The sequence below is a fragment of the Pinus tabuliformis genome, chromosome 1_1 (genome assembly GCF_031772625.1).
Source record: "Pinus tabuliformis cultivar Carrire ecotype Pingquan chromosome 1_1, CPIR1, whole genome shotgun sequence".
In the NCBI taxonomy this organism is placed as follows: Eukaryota; Viridiplantae; Streptophyta; class Pinopsida; order Pinales; family Pinaceae; genus Pinus; species Pinus tabuliformis.
The window spans coordinates 792,945,136-792,959,979 of record NC_142297.1 but is presented as its reverse complement, the minus strand read 5'-3'; the positions used below and the strand labels follow the sequence as shown (position 1 = coordinate 792,959,979).

The 14,844-nt window shown below is 42.4% G+C and overlaps 1 pseudogene; it reads right to left on the bottom strand.

The window, feature by feature from the left end:
* Positions 1-13,939, bottom strand: part of LOC149216382 (ultraviolet-B receptor UVR8-like) — a 49,424-nt pseudogene extending 35,485 nt beyond the window's left edge.
* Between the last annotated feature and the right edge of the window lie 905 nt (positions 13,940-14,844).

Below are 14,844 nucleotides of genomic sequence, written 5' to 3'. Positions count from 1 at the left end.
GCCGGTAAGGGGATTGAGCTTGCTACTCTGCCCTTGCGTGCTGTCGGAGTTTAGACTGTTCCCCCAGGTGTACTTGTGGCCGTTGGTAACCTTAGTGACCATAATCTTTAGGATTCTACCCAAGGTGACGGTGGAGGGAAGGTCCCACTGTACCTGGAGCAGACGTCGGCTATACTCACTTGGATTTTCTAGGGGGTTCACTTCACTCGAGACGGTTAAAGTGGAGGAACTTGGTCCAGTCTATTCATTAAGCAGGTTGTCGGCGTAACTGTTCCACCCGCCATTTCTGTACTGAATCCAACGAGGTTGGGCTTAATCACCAACTAGCGCTTTTGGTCCGGAAGAATAATGTTTGTGTTTGGTTTGACGCCCTAGATTCTTTAGGCGTGTGATTCAAATTTGTTTGGTTCTTTAGAGACTTTAGGTGGTTTGATTTGAAATTTTATTTTGTTTTCGTGTGTAGTAGTTAAAAGTTTTTAGCTGTGGCGGAATTACCGAGACAGTCCCGTAGAATTCGGGGCCAGTCTCCTGAAGTTGTTTCTGTGGCCGAATTGTTGAGAAGATCCCGTAAACTTAGGGGTGAACCTCCTCAAGACGAGTCCAGTCATTTAGAAGGTTTAAAGGTCCTTGTAACTCCTCCTAGTGGCAGTAGAGTAGGTTCACCTGAAGAAGGAGAATCTTCCTTGGTAGTCCATCCAGATTACCAAAGTTTAGAGACAGGTTATAATCCCGAAGCTGTTACAGTTTCTGAGCTTGTTGGTAGTTTTTCGTCTGCTAGTGATACAGGCGAAGAACCAGAAATATCCGAACCTGTTACTCCGACTCCTAGTGTTCCTGATTCACCGAGAATAGAAAGAATTATCACCGAAAATCTTCCTGTTGGTTTGATTGCTATTGAAGAACTTGTTCCAGAGGAAGAAATAGGCGTCTCTGATCCTGAAGATCAAATTACCCTTGATCTAAGGGAGCGTGAATCTATCTTTTACAGTCCTCCTAGAAGTACTACTTGGTACCTTTCGTTAACCAATTATTTAGGCAACTTTGGGCTAGGTTTTTCCACACCTCGTACTCCTTTTCCACCTGGAGGTATTCATACTCCTGTAAATATGTCTGGTCAGTCATCTGTGTTTACACAAAGTCCTAAATCTTTTTTACATGGCGGTCCTTCTGTTCCTACTGGGTATCAATCTCTTTCTGGTACCTTTGCGGGAGCGTCTCCTCAACCTGTTGATCATGGGTTATTAGTTGGAAACAGTGGTAATGTACCATTGGGTGTAAGAGACATTTACATGATGTCAGGTTCAGTTCCCGTTACCCAACCTCAAGGTGGCCAATTACCGCCTGGGGGGCAGCCTCCATTAATGCTTGGGGGGCAACCTCAAGGTACTTCATTCGTGTCTGGGGGGCAACCTCAAGGTCAGTACGCTCCTATGGGGCAATACATACCTCAAGGTCAACCCCAGCCTCAATATGTACCCCAAGGTCAACCTCAGTATCAATATCAACCTCAAGGATGGCAACCTCAAGGATGGCAACCCCAAGGGTATCAACCTCAAGGATACCAACCTCAAGGTCAAGGTCAACCCCAGTACCCGTATTTACCTCAAGGTTATCAACCTCAAGGTCAATACTCAGGTCAAGGTTATCAACCACCTCAAGGTCAATCATATGGTCAAGGTATGGGGACTGCACCTTACAGTTATCAATCATATCCTCAATCCGGCTATGGATCTCAGTACCCTCAACCTGTTATGGGTCAATACCCTGGAATGTTAGTGTGGGATCCGTCACAGGGTCAACAGATGTTGCAACCAAGTATACAGTCGGTACCTCAAGCAGGACAACCTGTAGTTTCTAGTCCACCCCAGCAACCGCAACCTGTCCAGTCAAGTGTTCAGACCTCTGTAACTTCGGTAGTTACTCAGCCGCCAATTGCACCTAGTACTCCATCTCAAACGGCTGCTGCAACTACCGCCACATCTACCATACTTACTTCTGGAGTATCGACGGCTCCGGTTTCTACTGTCTCTGTAACCACTCCTCAGACATCTGTACCGTTGTCTGGATCTACGATTCAAACCACAGTCCAGATGCCTGTAGGCCAACCTGGTATAAGTACGGTTGTTACTACTCAACCTCAATTTGTTCAACCTCCGTACCAGGGACAGTATCAACCTGGGCAAGCTGTACAACAACCGGTTTACCAGTATCAACCGTATCCTGGGTACACTTATCAACAACCTCAGCAATCCCAGTACGGTTCGGTTAATCCTGGTTTTCCAGGAGGATATAATATCCCAAATGCGACTCCTGTTCCTAGTTATCCTGGATATCCTCCTCCTAGGGCCGGTATTGTGACCCAGAGTTTTAGAGATCCTAACCGGCAGTTACCGTTTATCGCAACTTTGGATTTACCAGACTTGACGCGTCTAACGAACGATCCAATTCAATATCTTCCGTTCTGGCCGCCAATGCCAAATAAGTTGCCCAGCGATATACCCAAGTTCGAAGGTAAGTCTGGAGAGGATCCGTCCAATCACGTGATGACTTACCACCTCTGGTGTGCTTCAAATTCCATCTCGGATGATTCGATCCGCTTACGTCTTTTCCAGCGTACACTCATTGGTCTCGCAGCCAAGTGGTACATTGAGTTACCACGGGCCTCTTTTTACAATTTTAGCCAGTTAGCTACCTCGTTCTTAACTCACTTTCAGTTACCGGTCAGATACGATAACGGTACGGAGTTATTAACTTCACTAAAACAATCAACCTCCACGTATATTTCAGATCACATTCATGAGTGGAGACGTCGAAGAAGGCTAGTGAAAGTTTTTATCCCGGACCAAATCTTAGCTGAATGGTTTGTTAAATCATTATTACCAAGGATTACTGAAGATGTAGCTAAGGCCGGAGTAGTTACTGAGGAGCAAGTCATTGCTCAGGCACAATACCTTGACTTAGTTTACATGCAGTCGGGTACATTACACGAGAAGATTCCAGATCTTCCAAAGTCGAACCAAATCGCTGCTGCTCCTTCGGGATCTCATGCCGCTGATGGTATGATTGGTATCGTGAATACAAAGAGCAAGAAGAAGTCTTCCAAGGCTTCAACTACTCCTATTATCACTTTGCCCGATTCCCCGACAGGAGAGTCTTCTCCTGAACTTACCGCCGATATTCACGCTGTAGAGTCATCTACGGCCAAATCAAAAAACGGTGGAAAGAAGAAAGGAAAGAAGAAGGCTAAAGCAGACAAGGCTCCAAAGGAGAAAACTGAAAAGTCGGAAACCAATGACGAAAAGCGCAAACCTCGATATCCTTGTCTTATTTGTGAAGAGGATCATTTTACGAGAGATTGCCCTCATCGGGCCGAGGTAGTGAAAATAGTCAAAGGTTCTCCCACTCCTGCTGTGTTAAAAAATCCATTTCGGAGCAGGAGAATAAGATGATAGGTTCTTCCTCGAATGCCAGTGAAGAACCCATTTTGATGATGTCTCATGTGAGGATTGCGACTCGATCGCAAGATTATGGTAGTAAGAATCCTGTTGATGGTAAGGAAGCAAAATCTTCTCACTCTAACCCATCAACCTCAGCTCCTGGTTCCGATCCACTACAGATCGAGAAACCTAACCCAGACTTAGTAATTAAACCGCCCGCCAAGGGTGTACTTCGAAGGTCTGCTTTCAATCCACATGCGAGAGCGGCCCAGAATTACAACATTGTTGAGGACTTAGCTGTTTCACCCTCAGCAATGTCGGCGTTAGAAGTGCTGCAATCATGTCCAGCACAACGAAAATTGCTTTTGTCGGCTATAGGAGCTGTTGATGTTCAGGATCCGAATCTAATGATCTTCGATCTAGAAAATAGTACACCACGACTCCCCCATCAAATGGCTTTCCAAATTCCAGTGATAGTAAAAAACAGGCCTATTCATCGAACTGTGATTGATGAGGGAGCTTCTACGTGTATTATGTCAATTCAATGTTGGAGATCCCTTGGTTCTCCTTCGTTGAACCAATCCCCCACCATCCTTAAGGCCTTTGATGGCCGTGGGTTCCGTCCGTTTGGTATTCTACAGGAATTGCCTATAGGGGTAGAAGGTAAAACCGTTAGTCTGGATGTGGAAGTGGTTGATGCCCCTCTAGACTACAACCTTCTTTTGGGTCGAAGTTGGTCATATGCTATGACAACGGTCGTTTCATCGGTCTTCAGAGTAATTAAGTTTCCACATAACGGTAAGATCGTGACTATTGATCAGCTGACATACTTTTCATCCGACCCAGCCTCTTCAGAGAGTATCCAGCATGTCGGTAAGACGACAATCCCTTATAGGGACGTTGGTGTAGGTTTAGTTAAGGATTCCGGTTTACTGGGAACTTTTCCTCTCCCTCCACTCAGCGTAGAACCTTCGTTTGCAACAATTCATATGATTACATCAGAAAACATTGTTTATGATGATCCTTGGTATGTCCCATCTGACTCTGAGATAGACTCATTCGGTAATGCTATGCCTTTGAGTCCATATGAAATTGCTTATGAAGCTCTCATGTCTTTTACCGAATTTCATTCAACCGAAGTCGACCAAATGAATGTGGTCAGTGAAGAATCACTTTTCACCTCAACCTTAGAACGGATAGCGTTTCCCGAAGTCGTGTCATCTGACGAACAACTTCGCGAAATCCTAAGTGTAGACGATCTACCATGGGAAGATCTCCATCACAGATCTTCGTTTTTACCTAAGGATGATGCATTTGAAAATGATTTTTCATCTATCTTTACCGCTGAATATGTCAAAGACGCTCAGGATCCAACGAAACATTCTGATTCAGAGTTGAATTTAGGGAATATTTCTCGTACTATTCCCATTGATATTTCAGTGAAGCCCGGAATTGAGGAGAACATTCATATAGGTGCCGCATGTACAGAAGAAGAAATCCAAACTTACAAGGCCCTATTCCAAGAATTCCGCGATGTGTTTGCCTGGTCTTACGAGGAAATGCCGAGAATCGATCCTGCCATTGTTGTTCATGAAATCAAAACCTACCCGGATGCTAAACCCTTCCGGCAACGGTTGCGTCAGATTCACCCTCGAAAAGCGGCTGCGATTAAAGCAGAAGTCGAAAAGTTGTTGAAAGCAGGTTTCATTTATCCGATCCCGTTAACGGATTGGGTATCGAATATTGTTCCGGTCAATAAGAAACAAGGAACAATAAGAATCTGTATCGACTATAGGGATATCAATCGAGCTTGTCCAAAAGACAACTATCCTACGCCTTATATCGATCAAATTATTGATGATTGTGCCGGAAGTGAAATGTTTTCCTTCATGGATGGTTTTTCGGGCTATAATCAAATCAATATTCTACCTGCCGACCAACCAAAAACGACATTCATTTGTCCATGGGGGACATTTGCTTATTGCAAATTACCTTTTGGGCTTAAGAATGCCGGGGCCACTTTTCAACGGGCGATGTCTTACGCATTTCACGACATCAAGCACATTGTGCAACCGTATCTCGATGATTTGCCTGCTCATTCTTTACGACGAGCTGATCACCTTGACCACCTACGAGCAATCTTTATGAGGTGTAGGCATTATCGAATTCGGTTGAATCCCCACAAGTGTGTTTTCTGTATAGAAACAGGTCGATTGCTGGGATTTGTTGTTTCAAAAGCCGGCATTCGCGTCGATCCCTCGAAAGTCGAGGCGATCATCAAATTGCCTCCTCCTTCGAGTTTGCGCCAACTCCAAAGTTTGCAGGGGAAAGCGAACTTTTTACGTCGATTCATCCCAAACTACGCCGAGGTCACTAAAGGTTTTACACGGTTGTTGAAACAGAACGTTCAATTCTTTTGGGACGAGATTGCCCAACAATCTTTTGATGCACTTAAACACGCGTTGACCCATGCACCGTTGTTGCATCCTCCCAACTACAACCAGGACTACTTCTTATACCTCGCAGCTTCACATTCCACCATTGGGATGGTGTTAGTTCAAGAAGATGAATTCGGAGCGGAACATGTGATATATTATCTCAGTCGAACCTTAAATCCCACTGAGCTAAAATATTCGCATGTGGAGAAATTGGCCCTGGCAGCCGTTCAAGCTGTCCAGCGTTTTCGTCACTACATTCTTCTCCGTAAAACTACAGTTATTTCGGATTGCAACCCTATGATTTACATTTTGACAAAACAATTGCTAGGGGGCAAGTACTCTAAATGGATCGTTATCCTGCAAGAGTTCGACTTGGAGTTCGAAAAGTCCAAGTCTAAGAAATCCTTAGTTTTTGCGGAATTGATGTGTGATTTCCCGCGTACTGACACAGAGACTGTGGCAGAAGAGTCCATTGCGGACGAATCTTTGTTTCTTATCAGTACTTTAGATCCGTGGTTTGGGGATATAATCATCTATCTCCAAACCCAAACCTTTCGGCCTGAAGCTTCAAAAGCGGAACGTTGAAAAATTAGGTTTCAATCCCAGCAATACAAAATTATTGGAGATACACTTTATCGCCGGGGGGCAGACTTAGTTTTTCGACGTTGTCTAACTCACGAAGAGGCTGAGAGAGTTTTGAATGATTGTCACTCTGGAGCATGTGGCGGTCATATGTCTGGGTATGCCACAGCTCAGAAGGTGTTGCGCGCTGGTTACTTCTGGCCATCTATGTTTAAAGATTGTATCATTGCAGTCCGGAAGTGCCACAACTGTCAAGTGTTTGATCGAAAGATGCGCGCACCACCTGCTCCTCTCCACCCTATAATTGCCGTTGGTCCATTCGCCAAATGGGGTATCGACTTTATTACTTGTAACCCTCACTCGGCCGGGGGGCATGCGTATATCATCCTCGCGGTTGATTATTTCACTAAATGGGCCGAGGCGATGCCTACATTCGACGCAAGCGGCAAAACAACTGCAGTTTTCATATTCAATCATATAATAACTAGGTTTGGTGTCCCACAAGCAATTATTACTGACCATGGGAGCCATTTTCGAAACACCATGATGACTGAACTTACAAGCCAGCTTGGTTTGCGCCATAACAGCTCTACTCCTTATTATCCGCAAGCCAACGGTTTGGTTGAGTCTATCAACAAAGTTCTGGTTATCATGATCCGATGAACCATTGGTATTCATCGGTCGAATTGGCACAACATGTTATTTTCGGCGCTATGGGCATACCGAACCTCAGTGAAAACCTCAACAGGGTTCACTCCTTTCCAGCTAGTTTATGGCTTAGAAGCAGTGTTACCCATTGAATGTGAAATCCCATCACTTCAAATGGCTGTCGAATTACTTCCAGCTACTTCCGAAGAGGAGAAACGTTTATTGTACTTAGCTAAATTAGATGAGACTCGACGTGACGCTGCATTGGCAATCGAGACTCACGCGAAGCGAATGAAAGCTCAGTATGATAGAAATGTGACCCCTCGAAGTTTTTCGGAGGGAGACCTAGTGCTCTTATATGATCAAACTAACGATAAGCTAGGTGCTGGAAAATTCGTTCCTATGTGGCATGGACCCTATATTGTAAAGCGAAAGCTAGCAAAAGGGGCTTATGAGCTGGTAGATTTTGATGGGGACTCTTTGGATAAACCCAGAAATGGACTTTACCTAAAGAGGTATTATGCTTAAATGGTGGGTATGGGGAATTTTTAGTTAGGTTAGGTTTTCTTTCTAGCTAGTATGATTGTTAGTTAGTCAGTGTGCTTAGCTTAGTGAGTGTGTTTTTCGTCGTTATTCTGGCTTATCTTGGTTTTGCTCTTGATATTGTAGATGTCGACGCCCCTCCAAACATACATTGGATTTGCTGATGGTGCTTGTCGTAGTACACGGAATATCTCTTCCGCAGCTTGGGTTATCTATTCACCCTCCGACGAGTTAGTTTCTATGCATGGGGTAAACCTCGGTCAAACAACGAATAACATTGCAGAATACAATGCAGTGGTTGAATTATTATCCGAATCTATTTCATTTGGAATTTGACGTTTGATAGTGAGGTTAGATTCTGAACTTGTTGTATTACAGCTTAATAGAGTTTATGCCATTAGAAATCCTGTGTTATTAAGGTTGTTTTTGAGAGTGCGTCTCTTGGAACGTAAATTTGATTACATTGAATATCAGCATATTCCAAGGTCCTTAAATACATTAGCAGATGCAATTGCTTCTCGAGTGTTGGACAGACATTTACGATAATCATGCAAGTAAATTTAAAAAAACATTTCATCATACATGTTAAACAAGATGAGCCGGTAATAGTGATATATATAGATAGGAGTGTGTCAAAAAATATAAATCGTCTTCGATCATAGGTTGAAAAACACCTTATGATCGGCAAAATGATAAGTACAAAAAGTAAAAAATGTCACATGTGTCTACAAAGTGACTAGTCAGTCACTGGTGGTGCTCCCTATACGACACCACTGCACGGGCTACCTTGCGCAAAAATCTCCTCAACGGTCCAGGGACCGCGACTACGTAGCGTTGAAGTCTGATAGGAATATCATCCATAGTAGTCTCCGGTATATCCGCCGTCAGATGCTGTAGATCATGCTCCAACTCAGCTAGTACCTCTGCAGCCGCCGCGTCCTGTGGGGCCGGTACCGGTGCAACTGGATGTCTCCTCTCGAAAGGCCGGAGGTTGGCTGGACGCTGTGGACCAACATCTGCATTTTGAAAATTCTACTGTCAGTTTTGAGACGATATATATAAAAAACAAAAAAATACATAATTTGAAAACTCGTGAAAAATAAAGTACCTCTGTCATCCCATTGTTCTCCCTGTGGAAGAACCATGTCCGGATCACCTCGAAAATCTATTCCGGCATACGGAAAGTCCTGAATCGCAAACACCTAGTCCTCTAACCAGTGAAAATAACTGTCAGTGAATCGAACAACTACCGCACCCTCGTCCGGATGTCGAGCCATCACCGCAACTCATCGTACCAGCTTTGGCTCCTGAGGACCCGAAATATCAACAGTGAGATGCTGAGGGATCAGCATTGGAATCCTCTCTAAGGCAAAGCTCACGACTATAGGCCCATATCCAAAGGACTTTAGTCTCCCGGTCTTTGCCTTGGTCAGTTAGGCTTTCAAGTTAGCCAACAACGCATCACACCAGTTGAAAATGGTGCCTTGGAGACAATCAATTGCCATCCGAAATTGAGACCCAGTAGCAATATGTAAAGTGGCTGAGCCACAAATCCTGGTCACAGTGAAAGCTAAGACCATGAGTTCACGCTGAGAGACATATTTGATCTCTATGCCTTTCTTATGCTCTCGATCAGGTAGGCACCAATCTGCTCGGAGACTATCAAGGGATTGGCCACCCGGCCTAGTCCCAGCCAGATTGAGTTGCTCACCTCTGTTCGGCAAGCCAGTGAGAAAGTAAATATCAGCAGGCTCTATCACGAGTTGTTGCCCGCTGATATAAAAGCATTGCTCTTAAACATTCCATCTCTCGACTAGCCACTCCAAGAATCTTACCTGAGCTCTCATGCCGGGTATGGCCCAATATTTGTATAAACCACATCCTCTTAGGGCATCGAGGGAAGGTTGATGATTGATTGCAGCTTCATCAACCTCCTCATGCTCTCTTTCTCTCCAATCCAGCATGATAAGTGCCCTACACATGAACAAACAGGCATTAAAATAAATTTTGGGTAATTTCAATGGTTAAATTGGGAGCTTGGGGTTTCAAAATCCGCGTTTTGTGGAGGACGCACCCCGCGTTTGGCGCACAGTGCGCCGGGACGCAGGTGGCCTGGAGGTAACCTGCGTCCCCCGACCTTTTCCCTGTGTAGGAAAAAGTCGGGGGACGCGGGCCAACCTTTAGGAAACCTGCGTCCCCCGCAGAGCGGTTTCCAAAACCCAAACCCCCCCAAAAATAAAAAATGAAACCTAAAACAAAATTCTAAACGGATGAAATTGACAAGGAGGATGTTGTGAAATACCTGGAAGAGACGGCGTTCGATTCTAACGGTCGGATTTTCCGCAGCGACCACGGGAAGTTTCTTGTCAAAAGCTCCTTTTTCAACCTCAACAGTCAAACGGTAAAAATGACATGGTAAAAAGTCTTCTTATAGGTTTTTTTGGATGGATTTGTTCATTTTTCACCATGAAAAGATGTTTTTCGATGAATTTTTGCCTATCTTAAACAGGTATGAGTAATGTGTCGCTTTTGTGCAGGACAAAGGGACTTAGAGGGAAAATTGTCATTTTTTCACAAACAAAATATCAGAGTCATCTTTTAAGCCCTTTTCTGACTCCTAAAACATGAAAAGATTGCCGAGCGTTTCTTTTACACTCGTTAAAACGGAATTAAAAGACGGTCCCCTTATAGCTCTTTTCTGACCGTAAAATCAGGAAAAGATTGCCGTGTTTTTGTCGTTTCAAACTCGATACGGAAATAAAACGACGTGTCCTTGATCGCTTTTTACTTTTCAGGTCAGTGACACTAATTATGAAAGTACTCCTTGGTCGCAAGATCAAGCGGTTCCCCCAGGTATTATTTTATACTTTTTCGGGCTTGAGGGACACAAATTTACGAAAAAGTTCAACTTGGAGTTTTCTTAAGTTTTTCAGACTCTCTAAAATTGAAAAACGCCGAGTTTCTCCTATACTGGGCTCGTTAAACATTTCATAGTAAAGGACCTGTTCAATTACAAACAGGAACGAACCACTCCTTCCTAGGGTTCGAATCAAAACTGGGTTGGACTCATCCGAAGGATGAGCTTATAATCAAGCATATGTTATCCTCCTCAAGCTTGTTAAAAAATAAAGAGGTACTTGCCAGAAATGGTGGGGGAAAAGAGAGAAGAATGAGCCTATTTGTTACCTTTTGTCTCAAAAGAAACTTTATTACCACTCTTGGACACGACACTTTTCATTCACCTGGGTTGGGAAATCCTTTACCTCACAGTTGATCAAACCACTTTTGAAAGTCTTCAACCGGGTTTCGAGGATTAACTTTGAGTTATTTAGCACCAAACCATCTGTCGTGTCGTTATGTGTCCAAGAGGTCTGCAAACAAAACTTTCATCTGCAAAATACTTGTCATCCATTTGACCATCCCTGAGTCAGTCCTTACAGCAATATTTCTTCAACTTGAACAATGATTTCGTGTTGTGGGCTTGCCCGCAACGGGTCACTTTCTATCGACATCAGCACATTATCTAGAGAGATGACTTAGAAATTCAGTGCCTTGAAGTCTGCATGCATCAATGGCAGGTTTCTCTCCTTTGACGTCAGTTTACATCATTGACTTTCGATCGAAGGATTCCGTGAAATGTTCGACATCAACTCATTCATTCACATCTCATGGATTGTACTGGGTACTTTGAGAACCATTGACATTACTGGTGGTCTCTCTCATGCTTGTTAACAGTTCACATCATCGACTGGTAATCAAGTGGTTTCTACCATGTTCGACATCGACTCATTTATTTGCATGGCTAGAATCGTACCAATTCGAGAAGTAGGAATGAAGACCCTGGATCAAATCTTTATCATCCAGGCTGCGAGGAGTTTTGTATTCATTATCTAAGTAGACTAACCATAAACAGATGGTTGCGCCCATACTGTGTCTACAAAAGTCTATGATTATGATGTACTGCAAAATCATTCCTGTATCAGAGTAGTTAGTCTGTTAGTTAAAGTTTTTATCTGAGTATGGGAATGCCTACCTCAGTGATGATATAATCTTATCCATGTATTTTGTGTTTAAAATTACAGGTTCCAACCAGGCTCTCCACGAGATAATCCTCGAAATGATAAAGCGCTTCACCCTTCCTAGATAATACAAAACCCTAATCATTCCAGGCTTCGCACTTTAGGGGGCAATCTGTTACACTAAAAAATGTCACCATGGCTATTTACAGTTGGTATGGCTCTATCAACAGTCATACTACCCTCTTGAGCAAGTCTTATGCCTCTGCTATTCATGTCAAACTCCAAGAAAGAGAGAAAGTCTTTATAAATATGTTTATCTCTGGGTACGCAGGTTCTCTCAAACCTTGCATGCGGGTACGCACCTATTGTTCATAAGGTTTGCGTCCAAGGACGCTCTGTATCTAAAGGGGCAGGTGCGTCCCTCTGAAAAGGTTAAAATGCGCAAGTTTTATCTTCAAAAACTTACTTGTGGTCATTTCTAGAGCATTCTAGAAGGTTGTTTGATGTGTATTGAGCGCCTCCAGATGGTTCATGCACTCCTACCAAAGAGGAACTTATCCCATCAATAATGGAGTGATCCCATCCAAAGAGGGGACTATCCCATTGATGGTGGACCTGATTAACTTCCTCTTGAGCACTATAAATACAGGCATTGGGCCAGAAGGAAGGAGGTTGAAAGCTATAGATTTCTAAGGGTAAATGCTGCAGGAATTAGGACTCCCATTTAGAAGCTTGTGAGGAGAGATTGTCATCTTTACTTGTTCTATTTGGAAGTAGGTGAGCTTTGTCAAAGTAGAGGAAGACTCTTGTGGACCCTGGAAGGAGCTTGCACAACACCAAGGCTCAGGTTGTAATGGTTCCTTTTGATTACCTTTAATGCAAATTGGTCCATTCTTCTCAATAACTTGTTGTTTATGGGTTATTTCATGTACTCCTTGGTCTATGTGTTGAATATTCTTTGTTTTATGTTATAATCAGGTGCTATTTAATTATTTGACTGTTGGTGATTGCAGGTTTTGGAGAAAAGGAGGAGCTCATCCAGATCAACAAAGCTTGGACTTCTACAACAACGTTTGGACAAAGGTAAGAACGAAACACTTGATTTCTCATATCATAATGTATGTTTAGAGAAGGATAGCTCCAGTTTGTTTTGTTTGTCATTAGAATGTCTTAGACTTCTAGGAAGGTCAGCTGTGTCCGCACCCTTGACTGATTCCGTGTGACACCTGTAAGATGTGTTGAGATGTTAGTTAGTTGTCAGTTGTCGACCCCACTTCCTTAATGGGACCTAGGAGGTTGGGTCATGCCATAGTAGCTCTCTGTCTCATGTTTACTTAGCAGACCGGTGAAAGTGGGTAAATATGGGATGGGTGGGTTACAAAAGTGTTCTTTTTCCTAGCACAAACCTACATTGCCTAATGGTCCCTAAGAATAACCACAAATATTAATATTAACTTATATATTAGTTTTTTAGGCATTAATATTAATTTTGTTTTTAGTTTAAAGTTTTTGTTTTATAGATATTAATATATGTTATTAATTTATTAAAATTAAACAAATGAAATTAAATTAAAAATTAAAATTAAAAATTAAAATTAAAAATTAAAATTAAAAATTAAAATTAAAATTAGGTTTCATTATAAATCTTTCTTGCCGACATATGTTGTTCCTTTAATATTCCTCCCTCTTGAGTATTTATCTCTTCCTTCTAGCTCTTCTTTTATCATCTTTCTCTTACCCTGATGATGGATCCCATTTGGGATTCGAAACGTTGGTGTAAAAATTCTATTACTGTGGATTCTCCGGTCAAATATTCAAAAATAACCACAAAATTTGGAACCATCTTATCATTCTCATCACCATGCCCCAAGGATCCAACATAACCTTTCCCTTATATATACACATATCCATTAGAGTCAAATGCAACTGAATGTTCATCTTCAACAGATACACGATTTACATGAATATTATTCCTCTTGAAAGATTGCAATTCTTGTGGTTGCAACTCATCTCGTGGATCATTATTTCCAAGTAAATTGGAACCATGACCAAAAGAATATAACATACCATCCTCAGTGATTGCCATAGTATGGCTGACACATTCAAAACTTTAAACAACAAGACCAAGACTATTGAATCTCTAGGCCTTCCTTGGAATAGGTCTCTCTAGAGTATAACCATAACCTGACTAACCATGTGAGTTGTTGCCACATGTGTTAACTCACCCATGTCTTGTAGGAATGATAGTGAAACCAATACATGTTGAAACCATTCTACTAAAGAGCCTCCAACCTAGGCAACTCAAACACTTTTATATAATGGTCCTAATTTGTAGTTTTATCCATAAGACCAAAGACCGTGAATTTTTCTTCCACGTATATAGTGGTTTTGTCTTTTGCTTAGTTGGAGAATGCCATAGAAAACCCTAATTATGATTTGGATAGCAAGGAATAGAGTGCAAAAATTTATACATAAGATGATTGTTATGATCATGGGAAGAAAACTAATGAGTGATCAAAGAATAACTGACATGTGTAAGTTATCCTAGTAAACCCAACTACACCATTATGATGTGAAAGTGTCAACACCAACAACCCATCTTAATCATCAACATGGTGGGAAACAAGTAGTATGACATGCCCCTCCTTTCATGGTTTCCATATGTTTACCTCGAAACTACCAACTCAAGTCTTGGAAAATACATGGCGTTTATTTAGACCTCCAATTCTAATCTCATAGGATTGTTGGAACATTGATGTGAGTGAGGGAACAAGACATGATGAAATCCTAGTATAATTACCGAAAATGATAAAACATGTATTCGTCTAAGTGAACATAGAATTGTCAACTATACATGAAATTTTAATGAGTGTGCATGATGCTCATGCATCACATATGTCCAATAAAACCCAACCTTTATGCTTCCCATAATGATGTTGTGTATTATGGTTCCAACCCTTTTTTAGAGAATGAAAAGCATTCAAATAAGTTTGGGAATCCATGTTGCCAATGGTTGGTCACTAGCCTTACTTCAAGACTACCATGAAACTGGGTTAGAATCAAGCCATCTGTTGGCATGTGGGATTTTGACAGACCCGAGTTTTGCAACACAGTGGCCAATATGACCCACTTAACATCGACCCTTTCGGCAACACCGACGATGTGAGTGAAGTCTCA